The 17,066-nt window shown below is 47.9% G+C and overlaps 1 protein-coding gene across 1 annotated transcript in view; it reads left to right on the forward strand.

Moving 5' to 3' along the window:
• Positions 1 to 17,066, forward strand: part of NPHP1 (nephrocystin 1) — a 1,322,209-nt gene that overhangs the window by 737,407 nt on the left and 567,736 nt on the right. The window lies entirely within an intron of this gene.

Raw genomic sequence — 17,066 nt, forward strand, 5'->3', positions numbered from 1 at the left:
TCTACTAGGCACAAGATAGCAGTGACTGAACTAGGCCTTGAAACAGCATCTAAAAATGTAAAGGCTCCACGTGTGCCTACCATGTTAAGTCTTTTACATAGAATGTTTAGAGTCATGCCTGAAAAGGAGCAACTTCTGCCAGAAGACTGGGTAAACATAAATTATACGGAATTAAACAGTCTTTTTTTCATAAAGTCAGCTATCTGAATTCTGTAGCAAAATGTTTATATTTCTTTGAAATGTACTAAAATAATTAGAATAAGTCCACAGTAATAGGTGCAATTGCTACATTCATTGCTTGTGGCACAAATGATGGTACTTTAATTGGCGACGAAAACAATGCTTCTGAGAGGAGCGAGAGGTGGAGAGGTGGAGAGGGGAGCTGGTGTTGAGAAGCAGAATACTTGGTTAGCATGGAAATTGGCTGTTGTCAGGAATTGGTGCACCAGAAATGCTTTTTTTTGTATCCTGCCGAGCACCATGCGTTGTTCTTCTAAAATGTCTCAAGACAGGCACGAGTAAACCAAACAAGTATGTGTCAAAGTTACAGGCTCTCATCCTTGTCACTGTCCCCTTCTAGTCTCATTAGATTCTTAATCCCTTGTCATGTGTGTTTTCGGCTATTGCTTAATTGATTGTGTCCCAATTAACATTCTTGTTTCTGTCAGCATGCATCAAAGCAGGCATGTGTAAACTGTAAGTGTGTTGAAGAAGGAAGCTGAAAGGTCGCATGGTGGTGGTTATAGACTTTTATTTATGTAAAAAAAGTCTGTCACTATACCTATCATGTGAGAGGGATTGTCCTGCTTGAAACTAATACTAAAGGTTGTGTCAGAATGTCTGTCAAAATCAATGTCCACCGTCCTGTGTCACAACCTACTTCTATCTCTCACACTACAACTACCACAGCCCCCGCCCTCGTCTCGTCCACAGCCCCAGCCAATCTATCAATCTGTTTATTTTGAATGGAAAGTTGATTAAACATAACAGTAAAATCATACATATCAAATACAGATCCACTCTATGCAGTCATATTCTTAATTAGCATAACCTGTATCAGAACATTTTCCAACATTGCACAGGCCCATTGCTTACATAAATTAAAAATAAGTGACTCAACATTGCCTAAGCAACACCAAGAAAGTTGTGGGTGGGTTTAAAAAGGTTTGGAAAAAAAACCCTTTCATCTGAAATGTGAAAATAGAAAAATCCATTGGCGCCAAGTCACACACTCCACAGCACCCCTAGTAGCCATTGCTGGAAGTTCACCTCTAGTTCTGAACCACAAGGCATTGTGGGTATGCAAATTAGCCCAAATGCACATCTTTCTATCCAGGCAATTGTCTTTGTATAAGAGGGCAGTGCTACTTTATGCATAGCTTAATCAACCCAAGACAAAATTCTCCTTGAATTTCAGCCTTCTGAATATTAAAATGGAGTCCTTATAAACTCAGCTTGGGTAAATAAATGGCCCATATCGACATCAGATTCTTTTTTTACAACCTTCAACCATGGTATGTTAAATACTTGTTCCATTCTTAAAACATCTTTCAGGATAAGCTTATTCAAATGTTTCACCCTACTGGTCCAAATGTATAACCATAATCTGCTTGGGGCAAATTGCAGTTTGAATCCCATTGGGGTTCAGGCTAGTTTGCAGATACAATAACTCTTCGGCCGTAGCCAGAGAAACCCTGAATATATACTTGAGAAACTTTCTTTCACTAAGCACTAACTGACCCAGATGATGTAGGGCCCGTACCCCTTCCCCATATAAGGCGGTGTCAATAGACCTTTAGTGCTGGGGTAACTGCTGGACCTCCAAGCGATGTAAAGAAACACACAGAATGCCAATGTTACACTGTTTTCGTTCTTCCTTTAACCTACTCAAGCTGGTTGTATGTGATATTAACGTTTTTTAAACATTGTGCTGTAGGAATGTCATTGAAAAAATGAAGAGTGCTAAAGGTAAAAATAATGCCACGTTTAAAAAAGTTGGGAAACTACATATTGGTTATTTTTTTAAGCCTTAAGGAAAAGGAACGGAGTAATCTCATTTAGTATGTCAAGCAGTATAACTGAAGCTGTGTGGAAATGTGTAACTCTCTGCTTACACAGGGGAGCCACGTCACTTCAGCCTAAAGCAAGTCTGCTTTAGGAAGTATCTTTTACGATCACCGAAGAAGCCTGCCATGAGAGAGCTTTACAGCCACATTTCCAGGTTAGCTTACTTGAAATGCTGAATTGCAGGCCAGATAAATAAAGCACGCAGCATCACGTTTTAAACTATGAAGTCATTCTATAATAACCATTAAAATGAATGAAACTATCCCTTTCAGGGGGACACCCCCTGAGCTTCTGCCCTCCCGTCCTAGTCCTCCCCCACTATTTTATTATCGCTGTTTCTGTGAAAAACATTGTGGGGAACGTTTATATCACTGACTACCCTTAAGCTGTGCTTTCCAAGACCTAGCGACTACAAATCGTATGCCCAAATAATCAAAGTGGGAGACTCTGGACAATTCAACCAAGTACACATAAAACATGGGAGAATTATAAAAGAAATTGGAGAATTCTCCCATAAAAATGGGAGAATTATTAGACACTTTATTCCTGTGAAAGAGCAGCACCTGGGATTTTATTTTATTCACCTCCATACATTTGGCCTTCATAAAATTATAGTATTTATCTAACAATTTATGTAAGGCAAAAGTGGTTCTGCCAAGAAGTACCACGTCAATATATAAGTTGGGGCTTCACCAACTCATTAAGGTATATATTAAACAAGAGTGGGGAGATGACACATCCCTGTCGTACCCCTGTCGTACAAATGGATCCTGTAAGGGTGTAGAGCTAGGAAACAGACCAAGAGGTGGCATGGTTTTGGTTATGAACTTTTATTGAGCTTTGCACAAACCTATCTATCCCTAACTCTGAGGGGTTTCTCTGCCTGAACCTTAAAATAAGAATGACTGTCAAATCATATCCACTGTCCTTGTCCATACCCCTTTTTCTACGTCTTACACTTATACCTAGGAATGCTAAATAAAGTAAAGTCTTCCACCAAGAGAATGATTCCCTTCTCCTTGTATGTGGCTTAGTTAAAAGTCCAAGCGACTGTCGCCCTTCTCCTGGCACAGTACAAACACAAAATATCTTCAACCAGGAGAATACCTCCCTTCTCCTGGTACACTCAGAAAAGTTCTCTTTACAAAAAAAGCAAAAGCCATGGGGAATGACTCCCTTCACCTCACATTCTGTTGACTTCTAATTTAGTTTGGCTTTCGCATTCCTCTTTACAAAAAAGGCACAAGCCAGAGGGAATGACCCCCTTCCCCTGATGTTCTGCTGACTTCTATATTAGTTCAGCTTTCAGATTCTTTGCCAGGAGAATGTCTCACTTCTCCTGGTGTCCATGGATGTATCACAGTGTCCACACCCTTTGGACCAGGGGAAAGGACTCCCTTGCCCTGGCTCTCGACATATAACTTTTAATGTCCTTAAATCCTGCCAGCTCAGCAATTCCGTTGGTCTCTGTTCCCAGGCTGGTACAGTGTCCCAACTCTTTCTATAAGTTTGTGATATCCCTTTGGTCACTGAATTGGGGAACTTTTTCCTTATGCTGTATTGCACTTTGCTTTGAGTTCCTGACCTTTATCTAGTATTCTGTGTCTTCCTGTGGCCACTGGGCTGAGGATGTTGTCCTCTGTTGCTTGTTTCAACTATTTTCGCGTCCCAGCTCCTTCTCTGGCACTTTGCTTTGAGTTCCTGACCTTTATCTAGTATTCTGTGTCTTCCTGTGGCCACTGGGCTGAGGATGTTGTCCTCTGTTGCTTGTTTCAACTATTTTCGCATCCCAGCTCCTTCTCTGGTAGTCAGTGGTTTCTCTCTCCCTCAACTGAGACAAGGAAATACCCCTCGAATGCCATCTCTATTCGTTGTGGGGTCTGTAAGGAAGGCATGGCATCAACAGTAAGACAGACGCAAGTGACCACAGTTCAAGGGTGTTTGTTCAACTTCTCAAAGGGCAAGATAAATGCCTATCTAAACCTAAATCTACAGATTGGAGCAAGGTACAACCATCAAATAACTAACGCAGTCCTAGTGGTGTCTTGTCAAAATTAAAGGGGCCTATACTAAAACACCTATTGCCAATCCTTACCTCTAAATACAAATAGTGTGGGGAATGATGTTATGAAAAAGAAAGAAGTTTTAAAAAATGATATGTCAGGTTTTCAGGCTGTTGGCTTGCCTTCCCCACATTTTCACAACGAGAGAAGGCGGTTCACTCGAGCATAGCACAGTCTCCAGCTTCTTTAGCACAAGGTTACAGTTCAATCGTCAGCATCAGGGCCTTCGGAGCGTAAGTCTCCTTGCATCTCAAAGTCTCTTCACTCGACAGGCCTGATGCAACCAAATAAACAAGTTATTTTCCTTTTCAGATTTTCACAAGTATTCACATCAGGTGAGTCACTCTTCATCCCCGGATCCCCCTCAGCCGGGCTCTGATTCTTTTAGCATAAAGTTCTGCACAGGCTTCCCTCTGCTGAGCTCGAGGCTATTGTTCACCTTTCACTTTCACACAATGTTCATAGGTTATTCTTTTTTGGGTGACTCACGGTTGACCCTGGATCCCCCTCAGCCGGGCTCAGATCCCTTCAACACAATTAGGCTCGCTCAGCCAGGCTCGGACAAATGTCAATTTGACATCAAGTATCCAAAACTTTTGAATGTGCACAAGGTTTGGCTTGACCCGTTGCAGGACCACTTCAATTTTACAATTCTCGTTCTTTTAACATTCATAACCTTTCGGACGGATACCTAACAGAGACTTCGAATAAGGACCCACGTGATGCCGGACCACTCTGTCAACGGTATTGTTTCTTAGCTTCAAAGTTAATTCACTCATCTGCTGTTTTAATAATCTTCTTTATACAATGTTGTCGCTTGCAACCTTGGTTTCCACACAGACCGGTCTGGTGTCAACTCACCGACTGTGCTGACTTCACTGGTACTGCTTTGTTGTAGGAGCCAAGGACAGTACCATGGCGGCAAACTCTTCTCCCCGCCTTGACTATAGACGTGGGAGAGCCACGGGTACCTCTGACACACACTGCAGGATTCTTCAGCTTTAATTCCAGGTCTTACGTTTCCAATTCCACACCGGATGAGGTGGGATTGTTCCACTCCATGATCTCCAGAGCCTCCAAGCTAGTCCAGCTAGTGCCAGAGGAAATAAGAAGGAGGGCTTCTTGTACCAGAGGTGCAAGGCCAAGAGGAAGACTGTCATGGCGGTGCCCCTTCTGGACGACGTTTGGGAAGAGGGCCTGGCTCTCACGAAGAACCCTTGCACGGATCCAGCCTAACGGGATAGGCTATAGAAGAAATATCGAGGGCCGGACTCTGCACCTAAGTGCCTGAGGTCGCAGCCACTGCCGGATTCATTGATATCGGCGGACACGAGTAAATGGTCTGCCAACTGGTCCTCATAGTCTTCGGTCCCTCTGGACAGCGAGGGGAAGAGGATGGGAAAGAAGGTGATTTGCACTGCAGCGTTCACTATCAAGGCGGCCAACACTCTGGCGATCCTAGCCTGGTATGACAGGAAGTTGTGGTACAAGCTGGGGCCTATTCTGGAGTTCCTCCCCGACAATAAGAAGATGGAGGTAATCGCACTCATCCAGGAAGGGGAGGTAGTGCCTGATCATGCCATCACAGTGGCATTGGATGTCCCCGACATGGGGTTCCTGCAAATGGGTAACAGTGTCTGCCTTCGTCGCAGAGGCTGGATGAAGGCCACGTATTTCCACCAGGAGGTCCAAGCGAAGGTGCTGGACATGCCCTTCGATGGAGAGAACCTATTTGGGAAAGTTGTCAGCGAGTCCCTCCAGGCGATAAAAGCGGATACGGAGACAACCCGTTTACTGAACACCCTCAAGCAGCACCGCTCTTCTTTTCGCTCCTCCAGGGGTAAATCAAGCAGGTCTCCAAAAGACTTCTCCTCATCGAACCGTCAGCCATCCAGATCCACAACTCAGGAAGCCTACAGAGGCCGTTCCCATGCGTACAGTAGCAGCAGACAGCGTCGCTGTCGCCCGCAGGGCAGGACGCCAGTGCCAAAGCAACTCTGAACCGGCCGGGACGTTGGACCCCCACTCGTACACCCTGGTGGGAGGCCGGCTGACATGGTTTGTCAGCGTGTGGAGTGGAGAAAGATCACCACCGACAGATGGTTGCTGGATGCTCTCACCGAATGCCACACCCTGGAGTTTCAATGCAGGTGTCCGCAGATTCCTCCGGTTACCCGTCAGGAGCAGCATATCCCTCAGCTCCTGGAAGAGGTACAGGCCATGCTGCGAAAAGGGTCGATAGAGCTAGTTCCCCAGCGACTCTGGGGCTCTGGAGTCTATTCCAGATACTTTCTGGTCAGAAAGAAGACAAGAGGCTGGAGGCCCATCATAGACCTATGACGTCTGAACAAATACTTAGTCTCAAAAATTCAGGATGGTCACGTTGCAACACGTGCTTGGCCAACTGGAAAGAGGAGACTTCTTGACGTCGTTGGATCTGGAGGACGCCTACTTCCACGTCCCCATTTGCAAGAAGCATCAAAGGTTTCTATGTTTTGTGGTGCAGGGACAGCACTACCACTTCAAGGCCCTACCTTTTGACTTGAAGTCGGCCCTCAGAGTGTTCACAAAATGCCTGCCATCAGTGGCGGCCCATCTATGTCTACAAGGCATACACGTATACCCGTACCTGGACGACTGGCTGATTCGCACCCACTCACGGGAGCTTTCCGAAGGACACACAGAGACGACTGTCCGGCTACTAACGAATCTGGGATTCTCCGTCAACTATTCAAAGTCCTGCATAACATCACAGAACGCGCTGTTCCTAGTCGCCTGACTCAACTGTCTTGCCTGGCGTCACACTCAGAGGAGAGGATAGCAGCCATTCTGGGGAAGGTGCAACGGCTGTCGACAACGGCCATTAAGTCGTTACTGGGCATGATGATCTGCATCTACCCCATCTTGCTCTGCAGGTACCAAATGCGATCCCTTTAGGAATTCCTGGATGCCTGCTGGATACAGGTGTCCAGAAGCTTCACGGACAAGATGTCTCAACAACGAGTTCCGTCAGGCAATAGTATGGTGGGGCGTTCGGTCTAACATCGTACAAGGCACAGGATTTTAGATCCCGCCATGCCAGGAGACGGTCACCACAGAGGGATGGGGAGCGCACACAGAACGTCTGCATGCCAGAGGCCTGTGGCTGCCGGAGGAGAAAGATCTTCATATCGCCATCCTGGAGCTATGGGCAGTTTTCTCACCAGGGAAGGAGGCGCAATCCTGCATCACGACCCAGGATCGCTGAACCGGAGGGCTTGGCTCCTGCAGCCCTAGAGTTTGGTGGATATGAGTTGCCTGCGGACTGCAGAGAGGTCAAGGCCAGGGCGTGGTCGACTTTGAAGTGCTATGGTCACAAGTGGAAGCGTTTCGCTACGTAGTGCCGGTCGCAGAAGATTACCCCACTGAGGGTCACGTCCTCGCAAATTCTTCCATACTTGTTTTCCTTGGCCAAGGCCATACTGGCACATGCCTCTATCAAGATGCATCTGGCGGCTGCACCAGGTCAACCGGAGGATCCTCACTGTGGTCTCACCAACTTGTCAAGGAGTTCCTCAAATGACTTTTTTGATCTTTCCCGTCGGTGACGGCTCCTGCCCTGGCGTGGGAACTCCATGTGGTTCTGACGAGGCTCATGGGGGCCTCCTTCGAGCCTATGCATCAGGCCCCTCTAAAGTTCCTCTCGTGGAAAACGGCTTTCCTTGTGGCCATCACCTCTGCCAGGAGGGTAGGTGAGATCCATGCCCTATCCTGAAAACAGCCATACCTGACTTTCTACGAATCAAGGGTAGTGCTGCGGACGCACCCCTCTTTCATGTCGAAGGTTCAGTCAGAATTCCACCTCAACGAGCCGTTGATGTTACTTGTTTTTTTCCCTGAAGCCTTTGTCAATGGCTGAAAGGGCCTTGCACTCGCTAGACTTTGCTCGTACCCTGAAGTTCTATGTGGCACGCACAAAGAGTTTTCGGAAGACTTCACAACTGTTCATGAACTTTGGTCCTGTGAACCATGGGAAGGCCTTGTCCAAGGCTTCCATCTCCAGATGGCTCTCCAGCTGCATCGTGCACTGTCATCGGCTGGCAAACAGACCGCTGCCTAGCCGTCCGAGAGCCAACTCGACCAGAACGATTGCTGCAACAATGGCGTTCCTGGCTGGTGTGCTCCTGCTAGAGATCTCCAGGGCTGCTACGTGGGGTTCCACGCACACCTTCACGAAGTTCTACTGCATCGACTGGGATTCTAGAGAGGTGTCCAGAGTCGGCCAGGCAGTGCTACGCAACCTGTTTGCCTGAGGTGAGTCTGTTCCCGAGGTAAGAGTTAATTGCTTCTGTTGAGCGTTGCCACCTCCCGTGGTTGTGCAGTGTTGTACTGCTATGTGAATCCATGCCAGACTCCATGCTGGAGAAGGAACAAGTTACTTTCCTGTAACTATTCTTTGAAGGGATTTTGTCCTCCGACGTATTCCTTATCTTTGATGTTATCCATTCCAGCTTGCTGGCCTCGGAATTGTTTTCAGTAGAGGGCGCTGCGCGTCGAAGTCCCTCGAGTTGGTGTCCCCCGACAGCCTCCGTATCGGCGCCAACATCATCGTGAGTATAAATAGACTTGCGCAGGGTCCGTTGTTCAGTTCCGTTTTTCTGCGCTTCATGGGCCTCGGAAACGTGTCGCTCAGTTCCTTTCTTCAGGAAGATTCTGCTTATTCTTCGAAGATTTCATCTAAATTCGATGGCTTCTTCATCCGAACCATCGACCCCAGGGTCCAGTTTCAAAAAGTGTTGTGACTGTGGGAAGAAAATGTCGTTGACGGATCCTCACAGGATCTGTTTGTGGTGCTTGGGATCGGAGCATCACTGTTCGGAATGCGAGGACTGTATGTCCATGACGGCAAAAGCCTTGAAGGAGCGTAAGGGGAAGCTAGAAAGAGGTAAAACTATTAACTTCTACTCCCTCGAAAGTTTCTTCGGCAGAGTTGAGACATTCGTCTCCTCGTCATCACAGGAAACATTCCCGTTCAAGGTCTCGAAGCGGTTCCCATAAGTCTTCGAGATCAAAACACTCTAAGAAGAGGTGTCGTAGATCTCCCTCTTCTTCTTCTTCCTCTACCTCCCCAGAAAGGGTCACCTGCCCCACGAAACACAGCTCTCCAGCTAAGTGGGAGGAATTCTGTAAGAAAATGCTTAGCGTCTTCAAGAAAGCGACCCCGACTCCCTCAGAGACGACTAAAGGTGATACCGTGGGTGAAAAGCCTGAAAAATCAAAACACTGCGAGTCGTTGAACCCGGTGAGAGAAACTGGCCGAGGGCATCATGAACCCTCGAGTAAAGGCAGTAAGTCTGCGTCATGAACGCCTTTGTCGAAGGTCCCTTCGACGCATAAATCGGTTACATCGACGCCGTCTTCGACGCCACTGTCGACTCTGATAAAAGACAGACCTACAACTGTCACTACATCTCAGACAGTAGAGGTGTTGAGGACTTCGACCATTACATCGAGGATGCCGTCGACAATTTCGACGACACCGAGTAGGATTCCGGTCCTCTCGAGTACATCAAGGTCTTTTCAAACTTTTTCGATGCCCTTTTCGGGATTGTCGAAGCCTTTTACTTCCACATCGACAACCTCAATGTTTTCTCAGCCAGTTACAACCAGTTTGGCTCCTTCTGCTCTAGAAATGGGTTTTAAACCATATTCTAGGTCCGACTATTTTAGAGCCTTGTCCTCTATATATGAGGAAGGGGAGGATTCCGACCATGGGACACCCTTTGGTTTACAAAGGACTACAACACCCATGCCAGCGGAATTAATCTCTGAAGAGAACAGGTTAAAAGACCTTCAGGACTCTCTACATGAGGCAAGTGGTTTAGATACTTCTCCAGAAGTAGAGTTTGCTAAACCAGACCCTGGGGAGCATGCTGAGACCCCTTATAGGGCTCTGATGGCCAGGATAGTTGAATTCATGGGGTGGTCTATACCTACACCTTCTTTTCAGCAGGATGAACTTACTGATATTTTAGATAAAGGTCCACAGGAGGATCCTGTAGTTCCCTTTCATACTGCCCTCTCTCTGCAAATTGGGAAACTCCTGAAGTTATCCCAGCAGTGAACAAGAAACTTTCCGCTAAATACAGGGTATCTGCTTCAGATCCAGAATATTTGAGCAAGCATCCAACTCCAGAGAGTTTAGTTGTACAAGCAGCAACTTCATCAAATAGTAGGTCTGCATACCCTACTATTCCACAGGACAGGGATGATAAAAGATTTGATGCCATGTCAAGAAGGTCTTTTCTGCATGTAGCATGGCGCTTAAATCTATTAACGCCACTTGCACGCTAGCAAGATTCAACCATACACTTTGGGAGTGTGCTTCATCTGCGGCGGACTGTCTCCCGGAAGGAGAGGAAAGGGAAGCATTCTTAAACATCATCAGGGATGGAAAGGATGCAATGTGCGAATCCCTTCAAACAGGCATTGATTCTGCTGACAGTATCAGCAGGGCCATGGCGGCAAGTCCCACAATCTGCAGATTTGCGTGGTTGCGGAAGTCTGGTTTTGCTCCAGATGTACTAGCCAGACTTTTGAACATGCCCTTTGACGGCACTTCTTTATTTGGTAAGAAGGCTGATGACAGCCTGGAGAGATTACAAACATCCAAGGCAGCAGCGAAATCTCTTGGGGCTGTAATCCGGCAGACTCCGAATCGCCCCTCAGGAGCCTCCTGGAGGGGTAGGTCCTTTCGCTTTTACTCTGCATTCGGAAAAGGCAGAGGACAGCCAGCTCAAAGGGGCCAGAAACGATTCACCCGTGGTGGACGGGTCAAAGGTACAAAAGCCGCAGCAGCAGGCGCCACTTTACCCTCGGCATCTGCGTCAGCCACTTCTAAACCCCTCTAAGGCCTCCCCTCACAAGACACCTGTAGGGGGCAGGTTAACTCAACATCTGGCAGAATGGCAGGCTAATACGTCAGATGCTTGGGCATTGGAAACAGTTGCCCAAGGTTACTGCCTGCCCTTCCTACACACCCCTCAGAGTCATCCACCGGGGAACAACTCTTTGAAGTTTCCAGACCCGCTCCTTATGCAGGAGATTGTAGACCTGCTAGAGAAGGATGCCATGGAGCCGGTACCTGTAGCGGAGAGGAACAAGGGTTGGTATTCCCCCTACTTCCTAGTACCAAAGCAGGACGGAGGACTGAGACCCATCTTGGACTTGCGAGAATTGAACAGATTCCTCAGGAAAGACAAGTTCAAGATGGTAACTCTTTCTCAGATCCTTCAGGCCCTCCAGCTTCAGGACTGTTTGGTATCTCTAGACCTTCAGGATGCTTATTTCCATGTGCCAATCCATCTCAAACACAGGAAATTCCTGAGGTTCGCAATTGGCAACTCTCACTATCAATTTCGAGTTCTGCCATTTGGGCTAACCTCCGCCCGAGGGTCTTCACCAAGCTAATGTCGGTAGTGGCTGCAAGTCTAAGGAGGTAAGGGATCCACGTCTACCCCTACCTGGACGATTGGTTGATCAGAGCAGTATCTTCGGAACAAGCTCGGATCCAGCTAGATTATGTCTGCCACTTCCTTCACAAGCTGGGCTTCTCCCTCAATTTAAAGAAGTCACAGATGATACCATCACAGAGACTCCAGTTCATTGGAGCGGTCCTGGACACTTCCCTGGGGAAAGCCTCGCCACCAGAGGTGAGGGCTCAAAATATTCTGCAGATGGTCACTAAGTTTGAAAATGCCCAACGTCATCCAGCCTTCGACTTTTTGAGGTTGCTCGGCCTCATGGCGTCCTGCATCTTCCTAGTGCCAGAGGCTCGCCTGAGAATGAGATCCCTTCAGTGGGCACTAAGAACCCAATGGTCGCAATTCTCAGGAAGAATGTCAGATCTCCTTCAAGTCCCGGACAGAGTGGCTCGAGACCTTCAGTGGTGGGCCTGTCGGGAGAACATTTTGAAAGGAGAACAGTTTTGGCAACCATGGCCGGAGATAACAGTAGTCACAGATGCCTCACTCACGGGGTGGGGAGCCCATGCCAACGACTTGACCATCAGCAGTCGTTGGTCTCCATCGGAGTCCAGACTACATATCAACCTGTTGGAGCGGAGAGCAATCTGACTAGTGCTGAAAGCTTTTCTGCCATCAGTACAGGGGAAAAATGTCCTGATAATGACAGACAACACAGTGGCCATGCACTACCTCAACAAAAGGAGGCGTAGGGTCACTGCCACTGTGCAGAGAGGCAATGCAGCTCTGGTTTTGGGCAATTCAAGAAGGAATCTCTCTATCGGCAGTTCACCTAGCCGGAGAGAAGAACTTGACGGTGGAAGCTCTGAGCAGGCAGAGCACAGTCTCCCACGAGTGGGAGCTAGCTCAGGAAGTCCTTCAAGAGATCTTCGCCCTTTGGGGAACCCCTCAAGTGGATCTGTTCGACACCAGCATCAACAGGAAGTGCAATCAGTTCTGTTCAAGGGAATTTCCCCCGAGAGGAGCTCTAGGGGACGCGTTCGTAGTAGACTGGGAGTTTCCACTTCTGTACGCGTTTCCTCCAGTCCCTGTCATTCCTCAAATGATCAGGAGGTTGAGTAGATTCCGGAAAACTATGATCCTAATTGCCCCGGATTGGGCAAGGAGAACGTGGTACCCGGACCTTCTGGACATGTCCATCTGCCCTCCAATTCGTCTTCTGCAAAGGGAGGATCTTCTCTCGCAGAAGGGAGGTCAGGTTCTCCATCCAGACATCAGAACCCTCAACCTTCATGCTTGGTTTCTGAAAGGTTGAGATACACGGATTGGGATCTCCCGGATGACGTCATGGAGGTGTTGCTTTCAGCTAGAAGGCCAGCAACAAAGACTTTATACTGCTGCCGTTGGAACAAATTCTGCAGCTGGTGTAGAGAAAAGAATATCGAACCCTTCTCATACAGTACACCATTGGTGTTATCTTTCTTACTCTACTTAGCAAATTCAGGTCTTCAAGTTGCTACGATCAAGGGTTACTTCGCAGCGCTGTCAATCTTTAAGCGCACTGCGGAGGAGCCTTCATATTTCAAATTACCCCTGGTAATCCAATTCCTGAAAGGGTTAACTAATGCATTTTCAAGTTCCATTGTGGGACCTAAATCTAGTCTTATATTTTCTGATGGGTACTCCTTTCGAACCACTCCATTCTTGTTCATTAAGGTTTCTCACTCTTTCAACAGTATTCCTAGTGGCTCTAACATCTGCCAGACGAGTTAGCGAATTACAAGCTCTATCTTGCAAACCTCCTCATACAACCTTTCATAAAGACAAGGTTGTTTTACAAGTGAAGCCTAATTTTCTCCCAAAGGTAGTTTCTGAATTCCACATACTCAGAAAATAACTTTACCTTCATTCTATCCTCCTCCCCAGTGGAAGAGAAGTTACATAGGGTGGATCCAAGGCGTGCCTTGAGTTTTTGTATCAGCAGACTTGCTAGGATAAGGCAAGCAGACCAACTGTTTGCAGGTTATGCAGGACTCAAATTAGGATTGCCAATCACGAAACAAACCATTTCAAGATGGATTATTTTAACCATTTTAGAATGCTACAAATTGGCAGGGAAAGAACCCCCTCAACATCTTAGGGCTCATTCAACCAGAGGTATCGCAGCCTATTCGGCTATCCAAAGAGGGGTTCCGATTCGAGACATTTGTGCGGCTGCCACATGGTCATCCGCACATACCTTTACAAAAATGTTATAGCCAGGAGACAAGATTTTGGAAAGCTGTGTTACATTCTGTACATTCTTAAAGGGAAATATTCCAATTTTACTCCCTCCTCCTCTTTTACATCACTGCTATGGGAGTCTATCAAAGATGAGGAATACATCGGAGGACACAATACCTTCGAAGAACAAGTTACTTCTTACCTTGTAACGTTCTTTCGATGGGATGTTCCTCCGACATATTCCTTATCACCCCTCCCATCCATCCCCACAGTAAAACTTCCCTTGTAGTTGCAGCTTACGCTCCTTCAAGATCAATAACCATTTCATGTACAGCTAATTTTAAGCTTCAAAACGTAACTGAGAAACGGATGCTGCGCGAGTCTATTTATACGCACGACGATGTCAGCGCCGATACGGAGGCTGTCGAGGGACACCAACTCGAGGGATGTCGACGCGCAGCGCCCTCTACTGAAATAATTTCCAAGGCCAGCAAGCTGGAATGGATAACATCAAAGATAAGGAATACATTGGAGGAACATCCCATTGTAAGAACGTTACAAGGTAAGAAGTAACTTGTTCTTCGAAGGGATTGTGTCCTCCGACGTATTCCTTATCTTAGATATAAATCCTTCAGCTTTGCTGGCCTCGGAAAATTTTTTCGCCAGAGGGCGCTGCGCGTCGATGATCGCCGAGTCGATGACCCTCGACGGCCTCCGTGCCGACGTCGACGTCATCCTGCCTATAAAGGCCGCGCGCAGCGTCCGTTGCTCAGTTCCGTTTTTCCGCGCTTCGTTGTGCCTCGGAACACCGTTGCTCAGTTCTCGTCAAGATAACGTATATAATAACTACTATTTACCTCGATATCGATGGCATCCTCCTCCGACCCGACGACCCCTCGGTCCGGTTTCAAAAAGTGCCGAGACTGCGGGAAGAAAATGTCGTTGACGGACCCTCACAGGGTCTGTTTGTGGTGTCTGGGAATCACGCACCAGAGTTCGGAGTGTGAGGAATGCCTTTCCATGACGGCGAAAGCCTTGAAGGAGCGTAGGGGGAAGCTCGAGAGAGGTAGGTCAACTTTAACTTCCTCGAAAGCTTCTTCGGTAGAGTCGAGACGTTCGTCTCCTCACCATAAAAAACACTCTCGATCTAGATCACGAAGTGGCTCCCACCACTCGTCGACATCGAGACACTCGAAGAAGAGACGTAGGAGATCCCCTTCGTCATCTTCGTCGAGTTCTCCTGAGAGAGTTCATTGCCCCACAAAACGCAGCTCGCAAGCTGAGTGGGAGGAATTCAGGAAAAAGATGCTAAGCGTCTTCGAGAAAGCGGCCTCGTCCCCCTCGAAGACAGCTGAGGGTGATACCCCGGGTAAAAAACCCAAAAAATCTAAACGCCGCGAGTCGCAGTACCCGGCGGAAAAGTCAACCCGAAAGCGCCTCGAGCCATCGGGAGATAAAGCATCATCGACGCCATCGTCGAAAACTCCTTCGAAACAGAGGTCGGCGCCATCGACGCCGTTGTCGAAGGATTCATCGGCGCATCAGTCGATCGAGTCGACGCCGACGTCGACGCCGATATCGACGCCGGTGAAGGAAAGAACCACGGCTACTCCACAGCCAACGGTTAGACAAAAGACCTCCGACTCGACGCCGAGAACGTCGACGTCGTTCTCGAGCAGGACTCCGATCCTTTCGAGTTCTTCGAGGCCTAGTACACATTTCTCGACGCTTTTCACGGCGCCTTCGAGTACTTTCACGTCGGTGTCGACGACATCGACGTTTTCAAGGCCTGTGATGATGGCTCCTTCTGCATTGGAAATGGGGTTTATACCATTCCAAAAACCCATGTATCCCCCTTTAACCTCGATTTTTGAGGAAAGGGAGGATTCAGACCAAGATATTGATTTACAGAGGACCACATCACCAGAGCCAGAGACTTTCGCCTCTGAGGAAGGAAGATTAAAAAATCTTCAGGATGCACTTCAGGAAGCTAGTGGCTTGGACACTTCTCCTGAAGCAGAATTTATCAAACCAGACCCAGGAGAACATGCGGAGACTCCATATAGAGCTCTGATGTCTAGAATCATAGAATTTATGGGTTGGTCTGCACCTTCTCCTGCCTTTCAGCAGGATGACCTCACTGACATACTGGACAAGGGCCCACAGGAGGATCCTGTGGTTCCATTTCACTCTGCTCTACAGAGAAGGATTTTGACAAACTGGGAAACGCCAGAAATTATCCCGGCAGTAAATAAAAAACTGTCAACAAAATACAGGGTGGCTAGTTCTGACCCTGAATATTTGTCAAAACACCCTACTCCTGAGAGCTTGGTTGTACAGGCTGCAACCTCATCAGGCAGCACATCTGCATACCCCACTGCTCCGCAGGATAGGGATGACAAAAAGTATGATGCCATGGCTAAGAAGGTTTTTTCTGCCTGTAGCATGGCGTTAAAGTCTATTAACGCGACCTGTACGCTCGCTAGGTTCAGCCACACCCTTTGGGAGTGCGCTTCATCAGCGGCTGACTGCCTCCAAGAAGGAGAGGAAAGGGACGCATTTTTAAACATCATCAGGGATGGTAAAGATGCGATGTGCGAGACCCTACAAACTGGCCTAGATTCTGCTGACAGTATCAGCAGGGCCATGGCGGCAAGTACCACAATCCGCAGGCATGCGTGGTTGAGGAAGTCTGGTTTTGCCTCTGACGTGCAGACCAGGCTTTTGAATATGCCCTTTGACGGTTCTACCCTCTTTGGAAAGAAGGCGGATGACAGTTTGGAGAAACTGCAAACGTCCAAGGCAGCAGCCAAGTCATTGGGAGCTGCTATCCGTCAGAATACCTTTCGTCCTTCGGGATCATCGTGGAGAGGACGGTCCTTTCGTTACTATTCCTCATATGGAAGGGGCAGGGGACGACCGGCTCAAAGAGGCCAAGGAAGATTTACCCGTGGTGGACGGGGTAGGGGAAAGAAAGCCGCACCCGCAGGAGCAGGAGCCACTTTACCTTCGGCAACTGCATCAGCCGCTTCAAAACCACTCTGAGGTCTCCCCTCACAGAACACCAGTAGGGGGCAGGTTAACTCACCATCTGACGGAATGGCAGGCTATTACGTCAGATGCTTGGGCTCTGGAGACAGTGGCCCAAGGTTACTGCCTGCCCTTCCTACATATCCCTCAGAGTCATCCACCGGGGAACAACCCTTTGAAGCTTCCAGATCCGCTCCTCTTGCAGGAGGTTTTAGACCTG

This window comes from Ambystoma mexicanum, chromosome 4p (genome assembly GCF_040938575.1).
Source record: "Ambystoma mexicanum isolate Mex_15411 chromosome 4p, UKY_AmexF1_1, whole genome shotgun sequence".
Lineage (NCBI taxonomy): Eukaryota > Metazoa > Chordata > Amphibia > Caudata > Ambystomatidae > Ambystoma > Ambystoma mexicanum.